Source organism: Nyctibius grandis, chromosome W, assembly GCF_013368605.1.
Source record: "Nyctibius grandis isolate bNycGra1 chromosome W, bNycGra1.pri, whole genome shotgun sequence".
NCBI lineage: Eukaryota > Metazoa > Chordata > Aves > Nyctibiiformes > Nyctibiidae > Nyctibius > Nyctibius grandis.
Genome location: NC_090694.1, coordinates 12,105,213 through 12,119,206, shown reverse-complemented (window position 1 = coordinate 12,119,206; position 13,994 = coordinate 12,105,213). Strand labels below are relative to the sequence as shown.

Here is a 13,994-nt window from a genome sequence, read left to right as displayed (position 1 = left end):
TGTGTGTGTGTGCATTAGAATATTTACAATGTCAGCTATATATGTACACATCTCTATATAACAGAAGGATATGAAAAGAAAGATAAGGAGGATGCACAATCCCTTTCTAATTCGGAATCAATCTTTGTCATTGCTTTACTATGTAACTGGGACAAGCTAATTATGAGACCATTTGAATTTGCCTTCTAAATGAAACTACTGAAAAGGGTGCTGGAGTAGGATCAGGCGCAAGGGCTCAGTGGTGTTATGTTGTGAGTAGCAACTTACGACACGAGTGTAAAGAACTCATATCCCACATTCAGGCTGCTGCACTGGAGCACAAGCATGTAGACGTAGAAAAATACTGAAAGTGCAGATTCTGGAGCCCAGTTTTACCGTCAAACATGAGGATGCTGCTCAGTTACAAATGAAAGGGTGAGACATGGAGAGCTGGCTCCAGAAGAGATATCATCAGATGGCAGAAATGAAGATGAAGTCTCTGGAAATAACTTAGTAGAGTGACAGCCAGACAGGCCCAAAGATGATAGAATTTGCTTGAGAGTGCCACGTTGACTAATATTGGTAGCTGTGGGGGAAAGAGATGCATAAATGGCACGGGAGGTGTAAAGATTGTAAGAAATTCTGAGGAGTGCAAGTAGGCATGGTAACAGCAAGAACAGCCTCGATAGCAGATCATGTGGAGGAAAGAGAAGGCAAACTGGCAGGAGTAGACTAAGCCTATGTGGATTAGTAATAACAGCTAGAGTAAAAGTAATGCATCAGACTCTAAACATCCAGTAGGCAGACACACTTCATAATGGCAAATCTTGGGATAGCCAATTGGCCCTGAAAAAAAGATATTTAATTTGGGGATATTATCAGCTGTAGAACAGGTACCATAGTTAGAAATACCCTAAATCAGAAGTTAAAAAAATAAGGCCTTTAGGGAATACAACTTGAAGGAATTTTAGGCCAGTATTTGAGCCATTAGTGTATAATGTAAACAAGATAAAAGGAAGTGGCTATGTAAATAATACATCCAAGAAGCCAGGGGAGATACCTGTAGCTTTCTATCATCTACATTTAGTAAATATGCTGTGCTTGCTCTCTGCATGCAATCACTAAGGCCTTAAATATTTGTGCCTGTGCTTTCGTTCCAGGACTAGACATGTGCTAAAAGCAAGGGGTCTGATGACAGGCAGGGCTCTCAGAACTGCCATTAGCATCTGTGTATGAGACTCAGCAGCCACAGGATGCAGGTGCATATGCAGTGCCACATTCTTTACATCAGTTAAATATTCTTTTTCAAAACAATTTCAGTTCATCTGCTTGCCCAAAGTTTTACATTTATTTAACCATTAATAGCATTTAAGTATACGTACATTACTCACTTTATGAATTAAATATAGGCTGAGGATTATTTCCATAAGAAATATGTTCCTATAATTTATTCAGAAAGATTTTCAAATGATCTTAAGACTGTATTAATCTCTACTTTTATGAATAAATTTATCTGTATTGATTTTATATCATAGAAGAGCCCTTAAAACCCTTGTCATTACAGTTCATTGTAAGGTAATATATTATAAACATAGACTGGTGGCATAGGAAATATATGTTGAGATATACTGTAACAGTGAGAAACATAAAGGCCATATTGGAGTACATAATGCAATGTATATACTTACACAGTACTATGCAAAGGTATCGACAGAGTATTATATAGTATTTTTCTCACACACATCTTGGACACATCTGCTTGCATGTATGTGCCTGAAAGTCTGTTTATGTGTGTGTGTATATATATGCATATATATGCAGTTCCACACATATATTTATACACATACAGGGACGTACCTATATGTGTATAAATGTACATATTTGTACATTTAATGTAAAAAAAAAATCAAAGTTTAATTAATCTGCCCCATTATAACTATATCTCAAATTAATTTCAGTTAAATAATTAGAAGTTAATATAACTCATGTAAGAGTGTGTGCTTGTATAACTGAAGTTATAATCTAAAAGCCAAAAGGTGAGAGGAAAGAATATTCTGCTCCCAGTCCCAATTATGTTCTTTGGAAATGAAATGTCCTGATGTTCTATATTCTGCAAGGACACATGATTTGTATCTATCTTCTATCGAACATGTTCTCACATGGTGGCCTAAAAATAGGCCAGCCATGAACTTTAAATAATGGCTCAGGAAGGGTATTAACCTCTTTCTCACATTCTAATTTTGTCACATTGCTGTAAGTATAAATATTATGAAGAACATATCTGGTGTTAGAGAATGGCAAAGCAAGCTACATACAACTGCAGTTCTGCTCAACAGGTCTACAGATGTCATTGCCTCTTAATTCCTTTCAAGGTCTGTTATATATTTAGCCGTCCACACATAATATTGACAGCATTTCTCTACCTCTCTGTAGTGAATCTATTTTGTGCCAGATGCTAAAAAGCAAGAACTATTTTATTTCCAACCCCTACTGATGGGAGACTTTCTACTCTTGGTGAAATGTGGATGATTTCATAAATACCCAAGTGTTAATACAATGTCTAGCAATGAGTGATACAATGAGTCACTAGATTTTTGTTTCAAGGACTGTGGATGCCTGTACCAGCCACTGTATTTCCCAGATAATCTGTTCTTCAACTCCCATAGCATAATGATTCTAAGTATTTCTACTCTTTTCTTTTTAAATACACACAGACCCATCTTTGCTTCCTGATTTTCAATTTAGTACAAGAAAAAATTCCTCACTATGAAATAAACTTATTTTTAATACATGTAAGTGACATTCACAAGATCACAGAAATAAATATTAAATAGTTTTCAGTTATGCAGTTAGCTAATGACTGTCTGAAACAATCCAGGCTAAAATGAAAACTATTACAAAGAATGTGGCTTTTTTTTACAATATATATAATCACACAAGTATTTATATTATCTAAAAAATAGTTTAGCCTTCTAGCGAGGCACCATCCATTGCTTCAAATGTACTACAGTTATCAGAGCACACAAACATGCAATGCTCATAAAACTTGCAACTGTATGTGCTTTAGGCTGTGAGGGACCAAATTGGCAATTAGATGTCTCAAAGTTTGCCTATGTGAGTGTACCTGGACACTTGCGTGTAGGAGGACTTGTCTAGACATGTCTAGACAGCCACTTGTCCCTGTCACTCAAATTTGTTTAGACCGGAGCAAGCACTGGTCTCCATCACCTGCCTGTCAACACTCAGGCCCAAGATGCATGGACACATCCATTGGATGGAGAAAGCGCGGGCACACGCCCATTGGACGGGACAGGTACGCACACCCGCCCTCACTCCCCATAAAAAGAACTGCACAGACAGGCCTACAGCCCCGCTTTTCCACTGCTGCTACCTCATCTGCGTGGGCTCACCAATGCTGCTAACCTCATCTGCGTGGGCTCGCCAATGCTGCTAACCTCATCTGCGTGGGCTCGCCTCTCCCACTGCTGCTACCTTATCTGGGGGGGGGGGCTCACCTTTTGCACTGCTGCTACCTCATCTGTATGTGCTGTTGCCTTTACCCTGCTGCGTCACTCACCGCTGGAAGACAGAAGACATCGCTGGACCCACGGTGGTGACTATCCCTGCGCATCTCTCTTTCTCGGAACACTCGCTTATTTTTCCCCCTTTATTTCTCGCCTTTTCTATTGCTCAGTTTCCTCTGCCTTTGTGCAATAAAGCGGCTTGTTTGGCAGCATTTGGCCTCGTTTGCGCCTTAATCTCGCCTCTTGGGATCGTAAAGAATCCCCTCAGGGCCCAGACTTGAATCTGGGCCCTGACATAGACACCTTATTAGTATCCTCTCTACCAACCACAGAGTTTTCACTTTTCACAAAGGAAGGAAAAGAAAAATGGATTTATTCACCAGAAAATTAACAAACAGACTCTGCAGAACAAGTTGGGAGATTAAAATCCTTTTAGGGAAAGTCCTTGCCAGTCAGTGCTCTACTCCTACCGAGGCTGGCTGAGGATCCAGTGCTACCACTGAGCAGGACTGTGAAGGTATCACAAAAGAAACAGAGACAACAGATAAAAATCATTACCTTGAACTCAGCCCAGGAGCTACCGGGAAGTCTGTACCTGTACTCAGTGTCATACTCCACATTTTGCACTAGCTTTTAACTCACAGAATCACAAAATCAACCAGGTTGGAAGAGACCTCAGGGATCATCGAGTCCAACCGTTGCCCTGACACCACCCTGTCGACTAGACCATGGCACTAAGTGCCACGTCCAGTCTTTTCTTAAACACATCCAGAGATGGTGACTCCACCACCTCCCTGGGCAGCCCATTCCAATGTCTAATAACCCTTTCTGAAAAGAAATTCTTCCTAATGTCCAACCTGAACCTCCCCTGGCGAAGCTTGAGGCTGTGTCCTCTTGTCCTATCGCTAGTTGCCCGGGAGAAGAGGCCAACTCCCACTTCACTACAACCTCCCTTCAGGTAGTTGTAGACTGCAATAAGGTCACCTCTGAGCCTCCTCTCATCTCTAACAATCGTGTATCACAGTAGCTTAGTCCTAAGGTGAGGAAGACTCTTGTTAATCACTAAAAATATCAAACGCTAAGTTCCTTCAGTGTTAGACACTTATCTTTAAATTAAACAAGTGTAATTCAACACCTTGTACATCCATATCACAGAATCACAGAATGTTAGGGATTGGAAGGGACCTCGAAAGATCATCTAGTCCAATCCCCCTGCCAGAGCAGGATTACCTAGACCATATCACACAGGAACGCATCCAGGCGGGTTTTGAATGTCTCCAGAGAAGGAGACTCCACAACCTCTCTGGGCAGCCTGTTCCAGTGTTCGGTCACCCTCACCGTAATGAAGTTTTTCCTCATATTTAAGTGGAACCTCCTGTGTTCCAGCTTGCACCCATTGCCCCTTGTCCTGTCAAGGGATGTCACTGAGAAGAGCCTGGCTCCATCCTCATGACACTTGCCCTTTACATATTTAAAAACATTAATGAGGTCACCCCTCAGTCTCCTCTTCTCTAAGCTAAAGAGACCCAGCTCCCTCAGCCTCTCCTCATAAGGGAGATGTTCCACTCCCTTAATCATCTTCGTGGCTCTGCGCTGCAAGTATGACAAAGGAATCTTGTAGGTGCAAGACTGTTCAAAATCATAATTACTAAGAACTGCTGGAGTATTATTATTTATATTATTGGAAGAAGTTAGATCTTGGACTTGCTAAAGCATGTCTCATCTCAGGATGGATTTGCAACAAAGCATGTAAAACAGAAGGGACTGTGATAAAAGTTTCTGGAATATGTGCAACAGTGATGAAAGTGGTTGGCAATTCAAAAGCTGTGTCTCAAAAACTGGGTAGCAAACACACTCCCCAAAGTTCAGGAAATTAAACTACATTGTCTTAGGTCCCTGGGAAACAGATTTGAGTGTGCACAATTTGTTACCATGTCACACAGCCGGTGGGGTTGAGCATCTTAAAACACAATAATCCAATCACCTGGTGATTGTCTGCCCATTTCCAACATTAAAATGTTCCACTTATTGCTATTTTTAATTTTAAAAACTTAATTATAGTCCTTTCTAAGAGGTTTTCAGGGCTTTGCTTAGGATTGTATACTTAGACTATTATTTGGACATACCTTACACAGATCTTTGAAAAATAGCAATATTTTTTTTTAGCATTTGACAAATTTGTGGTATATCAGCATTTATTCTGCAAGACTGATGTGCTGCATAATTCATTCATGACTTCAGTACTCCAGAGTATGAACCAAAGTTATGTTTTATCTATGTCTGTGTGAAAAAACCCTTTAATGCACTAGATAAAGAGGTATTCACTCTGTCCATATAGTTATATAAAGAGATACTTAAATGACTTCCTGTATGACTACATCTATACGTCTGATGCATTTTCCCTAGTTCACTCTTTAAGCTTCATACCAAGGTTCACTGCATATAAAAATGCACAGTGCATTATAATGAAACAATTACCTCTCAGTTTTTTATGACCCTAAATTTATGGACATAAGTTGTTATGGAAGAAAAATATTTGGAATCTCCAATAATTTAATATTGACTCTGATACTTTATTGTTTTTAATAAACAACTCATTTGATTTTCTACTATAATTTTAATGTTTGATGCCCTGTATACAAAAATCATAATGATTACACTATTAAAAAGGATTGAAGCATACTATGCTCTAATCACACCACATTTTGGCCTCATACTATTAACTCTGGAGATGTTTCATCCTTTGCTCATAGGATTATAGCATAGTCTAAATGAGAATCTAATGTATTGTGATTTCTAAAGATAAATATGAAATAGAAGGAAAGATATTACAAAAGGAAGTAAGTTTTAATGGGGAAAAGGAGAAAGTTAACAACTGGTAAGAATAGTGAAGTTACCAAATTGATAATTTTAAAAATTGATTTTGAAAGGACCAAATACTTTCTCTAAAAATATACTCAATTTGTCTACATGTACCAAACTGATCTGGTTTTTAGTCCTGTTCTCACTTAGATACAATTACTATTATCAAATTATAAATCCAGTAACAGAAGCTTTCCATTATTTTGTTTGAGTACCTCCCTTACAAGAACCATCACAAAATGCAACTCTTGATGCAACACTAAGCACTGTGCAGGATCTTTTTCAGAATCTTACACCTGACTCATTAGGCTGTAATAGGTATGGGAACAACAAAGGCCAAGAACTTCACACAGTTCTGCTCAATTTCAGAAATGGCACTGTGTAAAGATGAAGCAGCTTGTTAAAAAGAAACTAAGAGGGACTTCTTATGGGCTGGTTGGAAATTACTGATGGAGAGCAAACTTAAGTGATACACATAGGCAAATACAAATAAAGTAATGTATCCATTACCTCTTAGGAGTTAGCTCTTACAGTTATGATATTAAAAAAAAAGTAAGCTCAGTGGTTGGCAGCGATTAAAAAAGCAAATTCATGTCAGGAATTATTAGGAAGGGAATTATTAATATTATTATAGCATCAGTATGCTGGGTGCAGATCTGGTGCTCTCATCTCTAAAAGGCTATAGTAGAGTGAGGAAAACATTCTGAGAATGGCAAGAAGGATGATCACAGGGGTGAGCTGGCTCCCATGCAAGAAAGAATTAAGTAGAATAGGTCTCTCTACCCTCAAAAAATACAGCTTAAGAATGTTATCATAGAAGTCTATAAAATCATAACCAGCATGCAAAGGGTGGGTAGGAATTGACTGTACTATCACTTTTGCTACAAGAATTAATGGCCATCAAAACCAAAAGACAGTGGAAGCCAGGTTCAGGCCCAAGACAAGGAGGTGGTTTCTCATGCAGCAGGGTAAAGGTCTGTGCTCCTTGCCAAAGGATGTTGTGGTTGCAGAGAGATTACATGGATTCAAGAGGAATGTAAATAGGTAATTGGAAGATATATGTATTAAGGATTACTCAATAGACAAATCACATCAGTCTCAGAGAATCCCTTGAACTGAAAGTAGTTGGAGTCTAGGAGAGTCATCAAGGGAAATACCATACTTGCCCTGTTCTCGTTCTTCTCTGAGTGTCCACCTACAGGCACTGCTGCGGACGCTAGTGGCTTAGACGAACGCTAGAGCTGAGCCAGTTTGACATTTCTTACACTCTGTTCTTAGATGAAACTGCTTTGGTATATGTCTTTTAACTTTTGTAATTCAGGTGTCCTTTTGGAAGAGATTTCTCTTAGCTGTGTTTGTTGTTTTTGTTTTCTTTTCTTGTTGTCTGTACCATCTCCTTTTTGTGTCATGACATTTACAAAGACCACTTTTGGGACTAGGGCCTTCTGATGTCAGTCATGTACATGTTCAAGCATGTAGGTGGCAAGAACTTCAAATTAAAAGATGTAAACTCTAGAAAACTTCACAAGAATCTCAGCCTGCTGAAGAACCAGAGATGATATTTATGTAAGGGAAACATAATGGGAAGAGATATATATTAAGGATTTCCTTAATGCAGAAGGCAAATGCAGGGACTGGGAGGATGAAGAACCACCCACTGTAGGAGATCAGGTTTGAGACCATCTAAGGAACCTGAAGGCGCACAAGTCCATGGGACCTGATGAGGTGCATCCGCAGGTCCTGAGGGAACTGGCCAATGAAGCTGCTAGGCCGCTATCCATCATATCTGAGAAGTCGTGGCAGTCTGGTGAAGTTCCCACTGACTGGAAAAGGGGAAACATAACCCCCATCTTCAAGAAGGGGAAAAAGGAAGACCTGGGAAACTAGGGGCCAGTCAGTCTCACCTCTGTGCCTGGCAAGATCATGGAGCAGATCCTCCTGGAAACTATACTAAGGCACATGGAAATCAAGGAGCATGTCATGCCTGACAAATTTGGTGGCCTTCTACGACGGGGTTACAGCGCTGGTGGTGTCGGGTTCCGAATTTAAGGTCCGCCTCCAAAGCAAATTTAGAAATAAAATGCAGAAAGTCCCCGTCCGCCCCCCCCCGAGAGAGAGAGGGAGAGAGAGAGAGAGAGACCCGCCTAATTAGTAAAAAAGGAGCAAATCTAGAAATGAAATGCAGACAGTCCCCGTCCGCCCCCTGCTCCCCGAGAGAGAGGTAAAAGAAAGAAAGAAACAGAGAAAACAGTTGAAAGAGAGAAAAAAAAAATATTCACCACCCTGAGATCCAGCGGCGTCCCGCGGGAAATGCTTCCTTCCTACTTGGAAGATGGCGGTGAGGGTCCCGCGTGTTCGAGCGATCCAGCCTCTTTTATAGAGATTTTCGGCAGAGTCATGTGACTGGGAGCCGTCAGTCAACAGTTCACACCAATCACAGGTCCGAAGGCGGGACATGTCCGGTTCCTGCGCCGTAGGATTGGCCCCTTGCCAGGCTGTCACCGGAGACACACATCCGGAGGCGGGTGGAGGGCGGGCGCCTAGCTTATTGCGCCATCTTACGTTGCCAGGCTCAGGCATTCCAGGCAGCCGCCATAAGATGTCGCCCGAGCACGTGGTTTACGATTTCTGAGACAATGCTCAAAAGGAAGGGGACAGATTCCCACAGGTGGATAGGGGAAGAGCAACTGATGTCATCTACCTGGACTTGTGCAAAGCATTTGACACTGTCCCTCGTGACATCCTTGTCTCTAAATTGGAGAGACATGGACTTGATGGATGGGCCACTCAGTGGATAAGGAATTGGCTGGATGGTCACACTCAAAGAGTTGCAGTCAATGGCTCGATGTCCAAGTGGAGACCAGTGACGAGTGGCGTTCCTCAGGGGTCGGTATTGGGACCGGTCCTGTTTAACATCTTTGTTGGCGACATGGACAGTGGGACTGAGTGTGCCCTCAGCAAGCTTGCTGATGACACCAAGCTGTGTGGTGTGGTCGACATGATGGAGGGAAGGGATGCCATCCAGAGGGACCTTGACAGGCTTGAAAGCTGGGCCTGTGCAAACCGCATGAAGTTCAACAAGGCCAAGTGCAAGGTCCTGCATGTGTGTTGGGGCAATCCCAAGCACAAATACAGGCTGGGCAGAGAATGGATTGAGAGCAGCCCTGAGGAAAAGGACTTGGGGATGATGGTTGATGAGAAGCTCAACATGAGCCGACAATGTGCGCTTGCAGCCCAGAAAGCCAACCATATCCTGGGCTGCATCAAAAGAAGGCCAGCAGGTCGAGGGAGGTAATTCTGCCCCTCTACTCCGCTCTTGTGAGATCCCACCTGGAGTACTGTGTACAGCTCTGGAGCCCCCAGCATAAGGAGGACATGGAGCTGTTGGAGCGAGTCCAGAGGAGGGCCATGAAGATGATCAGAGGGCTGGAGCACCTCTCCTATGAAGACAGGCTGAGAGAGCTGGGGCTGTTCAGCCTGGAGAAGAGAAGGCTCCAGGGAGACCTCATAACAGCCTTCCATTACCTGAAGGGGGCCTACAGAAAAGCGGGAGAGGGAGTTTTTACAAGGGCATGTAATGATAGGACGAGGGGTAACGGCTTTAAACTGAAAGGCAGTGGATTCAGATTACATCGTAGGAAGAAATTCTTTACCGTGAGGGTGGTGAGACACTGGAACAAGTTGCCCAGAGAAGCTGTGGATGCCCCCTCCCTGGAAGTGTTTAAGGTCATGTTGGACAGGACTTTGAGTAACCTGGTCTAGTGGAAAGGTGTCCCTGCCCATAGCAGGGGGGTTGGAACTAGATGATCTTTAATGTTCCTTCCAACCCAAACCATTCTATAATTCTATGATAATTGCTACCAATTGCTAATAACTACCTCAAGAAATGAGTGAGAGAGAGAGTTAATTGCAAATGTTATTAAAGGAAGAATTTATCTCACATGTTAACTGCTGTTTGAAGTTGTACCTTTTTTTCTAAGCTAGTCAGCTAGGTTTTCTTTACAGTGAGAGAGTGTATGTGTGGGGCGGGGGGTTGTGCCGGTTTTGGCTGGGATAGAGTTAATTTTCTTCATAGTAGCTAGTATGGGGCTATGTTTTGGATTTGTGCTGGAAACAGTGTTGATAATAGGGAGATGTTTTAATTACTGCTGTACAGCCAGGAACCATGGTCCCACCTGGAGCCTCTGGCAGAAAGCGTCTGGAGAGACTTGAGGTTGACCTCTAGGGGTTTGGAACCCGGGATATGGAGGATCTTAAGCCTGTCACACTCCAACTGAAAAAGAAATATTAGCAGAATATGAAGGAGTTCTAGCTGGTTCAGAAGTAGTTGGTACTGAAGCACAGCTCCTTTTGGCACCTCAATTGCCTGTGCTCAGCTGGATGTTCAAAGGGAGGGTCCCCTCCACACATCATGCAACTGATGCTACATGGAGTAAGTGGGTTGCACTGATGATAATGCAACAGGCTCGAATGGGAAATCCCAACTGCCCAGAAATTCTGGAAGTGATCATGGACTGGCCAGAGGGCTGAAACTTCAGAGTGTCACCAAAGGAGGTGACTCGTGCTGAAGAGGCCCCACTGTATAATAAATTACCAGAAAATGAAAAGCAATATTCCCTGTTTACAGATGGATCCTGTCATATTGTAGGCAAACATCGGAGGTGGAAAGCTGCTGTGTGGAGTCCTACACGACAAGTCACAGAAACTGCTGAAGGACAAGGTGAATTGAGTCAGTTTGCAGAAGTGAAAGTCATCCAGCTGGCTTTAGATATCACTGAACAAGAAAAACAGACAGTACTTTATACTGACTCATGGATGGTGGCAAATGCCTTGTGGGGGTTGGCTACAGCAATGGAAGCGACCAACTGGCAGCACAGAGGTAAACCCATCTGGGCCGCTGAATTGTGGCAAGATATTGCTGCCCAGCTAGAGAACCTGGTTGTAAAAGTACATCATGTAGGTGCTCACGTACGCAAGAGTCTTGCCACTGAAGAATACTGAACAACGAGCAGGTGGACCAGGCTGCTAGAATTGAAGTGTCTCAGGTGGATCTGGACTGGGAACATAAGGGTGAGCTATTTATAGCTCGATGGGCCCATGACACATCAGGACATTTAGGACGGGATGCAACATTCAAATAGAGCTCATGATCGAGTGGTGGACTTCACTATTAATGCCATTGCACAGGTTAGCCATGAATGTAAAATGTGCAGCATAATCAAACAAGCCAAGTGGCTAAAGCCTTTCTGGTATAGAGGACGATGGCTGAAATATCAATATGGGGAAGCCTGGCAGACTGATTATATCACACTACCATGAACCCACCATGGCAAGCACCATGTGCTTACAATGGTGGAAGCGACTACTGTATGGTTGGAAACATATCCTGTGACCCATGCCACTGCCCGTAACACTATCTTGGGCCTTGAAAAGCAAGTTTTATGGTGACACAGCACCCCTGAAAGAATTGAATCAGACAACAGGACTCATTTCTGAAACAACCTCATAAACACCTGGGCCAAGGAGCCTGGCGTTGACTGGGTGTATCACATCCCCTATCATGCACCAGCCTCCGGGAAAACTGAATGATAAAATGGACTGTTAAAAACTACACTGAGAGCAATGGGTGCTGGGATATTCAAGCATTGGGATACACATTTAGCAGAAGCCACTTAGCTAGTTAACACTAGAGGAGATCTGCCAATTGACTTGGCCCTGCCCAATCAAAACCCCTGTGCACTGTGGAAGGAGATAAGGTCCCTGTAGTACATATAAGGAACTTGTTGGGAAAAACAGTCTGGGTTATTCCTTCCTCAGGAAAGGGCAAACATATTCATGGGATTGTTTTTGTTCAAGGACCTGGGTGCACTTGGTGGGTAATGCGGAAGGATTGGGGAGTCCAACATGTACCTCAAGGTGATTTAATCCTGTGTGAAAATAATCTATGATTGGAGTTGTATCATGGAAGTGTTACATGATGCTGTATGTCACCGCTTCTGTGGCTGCCTTATATCAAAGGTATTATAGCAGGAACCTCTTGCTGCTAGCCAAGCTAGAGGCAAGAAGAGGAGTTCATTGCAATGTTAAAACTTATGGCCTAGTCCAAAGAGCCAAGGGTGGAGATGGTAATGGAAATACCTCTAAATTGTTGTAACCCATTATTTGAGTTGCATAGTATATGAATTACTATAGCAGGAATCACCTGAAACAATGGAGGACGAGCCTCACAAGAAGCAGTGCAAGTGCAGCAGTGATCGGACCTGAGCTGGCTGTGGTGCCCAGTAATGCCATGCAACACACCTCTCTCACTGTTCTGGCATTGCCACTATCCAGTTCGTTCTTCTTTTTTTTTAAAAATCTTTTTCTGGAACAACTACTATGTTGTCATCAGGGCAGTGTTCAAGCTGATTGTAGCTCCTGAGGAATGCACTCTACTGAGTATATAATTTTTATAATATATAATACAGAGAACAAAGAAAACATGCTAAGTACAGCATGATCATAGGAAAACCAGAAGCCACTCCTTCAAGTGAAATTCTATTCTTACTCCATGTTTTTAGTGGCTCATTAATTTTTTTAAATTTTCCATGCTTGATCTCTCCCCAGAAGTGCTTTTTGGTTTTTATGCTTGACCAAATTTGCCTTGCTGCTCTTAAGCAATGAGAAAAAAGGAAGGGGAGGGAGGAAAAGAGAGATAAATTTTTTTTTTGCAATGGAAGGGTATTAGGCTTCATTTATGGAGAAATTATTTCCTTAAAAGCAGAAACAGATGAAACTGTTTCTGATGTCTGTGACTGATGAGTCTGTACATGCATTTGGTTTTTTAACAAAAAAAAAGCTCCATACTGGCCAAGATTCATGTTTTGACTGTCACTGTACTCTAGGGATAATTTCCACAGTTTTCCTGTCCTATATGATAGATTTTTATAATGCATTCTCCTCTTGACATTTCAAAAGATAGCAAGGGGAGCCGCAGGGTAAATTGGCAGAGGCAGTGCAGAAGCCAGAGCCCTCCACCTGCCCTCCAAAACACTTACAAATTCACAATATAATGTGGATACAGACATAGGCTATATATATGTTAGGGTATTAAATGTATCCAGGCATTAGAATTCAGTCATCTGTACTGTTAAATTGTTAAAACAATCATGGTTTGGCCTGATTTTGACTTGAACCATCTAGCAGTGACCAAGCGATCTTGGGCACCATTCACCATTCCCAGTTGGCGTTTTGTAAGGAGGGAGGCCACTCTCAGACTTTAATAACACAGATATGGCCTCAGAGCCCATGAATGGGCATAGCATTGTTTCTTATAACTTGAATATGCCAACTATTTTAAATATGGAACTTGATTGGTTTGGGGAATGAATTGTATGACGTTTTCCCTTCACAACAAAGAGCTGGATTCAATGATACAGACAATCCATCACAGACCTATGTTCTTCTTATGCCACAAAACTTGTTAAAAAAAATAAACCCTCACATATCTTTCCAAAAGTACAGATGTCATCCTGTGCTCTGTTGGGAATTATATATACATGTATTCAGCACCACTCCTCCCATAGCAGAGGACACTAAAAGGCATTACTTGGTATCACTGAAAATTACACAGGTTTCATCACACATCAG

At 42.1% G+C, this 13,994-nt stretch overlaps 1 protein-coding gene across 1 annotated transcript in view; it reads right to left on the bottom strand.

Annotated features, from left to right (window-relative positions):
• The window catches only part of LOC137675760 (potassium/sodium hyperpolarization-activated cyclic nucleotide-gated channel 1-like), a 379,966-nt gene that overhangs the window by 57,808 nt on the left and 308,164 nt on the right, over positions 1-13,994 (bottom strand). The gene's annotated exons all lie outside the window — the stretch shown is intronic.